The 1,825-nt window shown below is 40.5% G+C and overlaps 1 long non-coding RNA gene across 1 annotated transcript; it reads right to left on the bottom strand.

The window, feature by feature from the left end:
• Positions 1-422: 422 nt before the first annotated feature.
• Positions 423-1,426, bottom strand: LOC120069285. The gene is made up of 2 exons (XR_005479497.1): positions 1,013-1,426; positions 423-940 (listed from the first exon to the last, which is right to left on the bottom strand). It is a non-coding gene; the product is annotated as an uncharacterized LOC120069285 (long non-coding RNA).
• Between the last annotated feature and the right edge of the window lie 399 nt (positions 1,427-1,825).

Raw genomic sequence — 1,825 nt, 5'->3', positions numbered from 1 at the left:
AACACAACCTCTGGTTAAACTCGAAGGATAACACCATCTCTGGTGAATCCTGAAAGAAACACAATCTTTGGTGAATCCCGATTGATAACACCACCTCTAGTGAATCCCGAAGGAAACATAATCTCTGGTGAATCCCGAAGGATAACACCACTTCTAGTGAATCCTGAAGGAATCACAACCTTTAGTGGGTAACTAACTAACAGTAAGGACGCTACTGCTACTACAACATCATAGCATGGTTCTATAACATACATGTATATACACCTCAGATTCTCAGATCAAACATAATCTCATAGGATAACCTATACTTGTCTCATGCCAGTATTCAAACATATTCTCATAGAATACACATACTCATCTCATGCTAGCATTCAAACATAAAGAACACATACATTCTAGAAATCAAACACAATCTCACAGAATAACACGTACTCATCTCATGCTAGAGATCAAATATTTATATGCGCATTTAATCCCTCAGGTCCTCATATCGAAGAAGACGTACATCAATCATACCATCAACTAATCATGCTATTAATCAGTCATACTGTCTCTTATCTTACAAGCATACACCTAGTGTCTGGCCCATGGACAATTCCAATAGTAAGATTACTTACCTCAGTCGAAAATCCACAGATGAAATCAAACAACCAAACGAAAACAGCAACTCTAAGTAGTGGCCCTAACACGAGTACAACCATCAAATTTCAGTTCAAACAACAACTGCAAAACCTCATATCCAAAAATAAAAATACCCAAACGACACAACTCACAACAATTACCAAAATTGAAATGCCCAACAGCTTATCCAATGACGAAACCACTTCAAATTTCCTCGACGACACTCCTTTGACTTCCAAGCTTCTCCAAAACTTGACTTGAAAATCCAACCAAAGGCATGTAAAAAAGATAATGAAGCACAACACCATGGCCAATGGTCCTATTTGAGAAAAGAATCACCAACTTCCCCAAATCCATAAGATCCGACAAAACCCAACGACGAAAAACTTACCCAAAATAGATCTGACGGCAACCACGATGGCGGCAGGGGCTGGGCGGCATCGAACAAACGCGACTGGCTGGTGGAGGCTTCAGCCAACGACTAGCTGAAGAGAGATGGAAGAATGCTCGAGGGGGCACAACTAATACAGATGGTGGCGCGACGAGTCGAGCGACACGGCGGAGGAGACCAACTGGAAGACGGACGACGCAACGGGCCAAGCGGATCTGGCACGGATGCTCGTGAACGGAAGGCATTAGGTGAGATGGAAGAGGGGATCTAGACGATGGCTGCTTACTGATGAGACCGAGCCGACTTGCGCACGAACGGTCGACAAAAATTGGTGGCGACTCGATCGGACACGCGTGGTGGCTGGTTGGAGAAAAAGCAGTCGGGCGAGGCTAGGGCACGAAGAAGAAGATGGGGGGGGGGGGGGGGGGGGGGGGGGGGGGGTCTCGAAAAAACGTGAGGGGTGAGGGAGAGAAAATAATTTTTGGTAATAAATAATTAAAAAATAACAATATATAAAATAAAATAAAGTAAAAATAAAATACTTTATTTTATTTTAGCCTATCTCATTTGATATTATTTTATTCTTTCCCTTCCAATTTTGTTTTTAATCCTTCTTTCCCTTTAAATCTTCAATTCAAGATATTTTAACTCGTTCCCTTCCATAATAAAATTAATTCTCGGCATTAATTTCAAATTAAAGAAATTTGGGTGGCATAAAAGTCCAATTTCCATAATAGGTCTCTGATAAACAATTAAATAAAACATTCTATTTGCAACAATTAAATTTCAGTAACCACATTTTAAAATTTAAAA

This window comes from Benincasa hispida, unplaced genomic scaffold (assembly GCF_009727055.1).
Source record: "Benincasa hispida cultivar B227 unplaced genomic scaffold, ASM972705v1 Contig306, whole genome shotgun sequence".
NCBI classification, from domain to species: Eukaryota; Viridiplantae; Streptophyta; class Magnoliopsida; order Cucurbitales; family Cucurbitaceae; genus Benincasa; species Benincasa hispida.
Note: the sequence above shows the minus strand (reverse complement) of the source record. Positions and strands in the feature narration are given on the sequence as shown.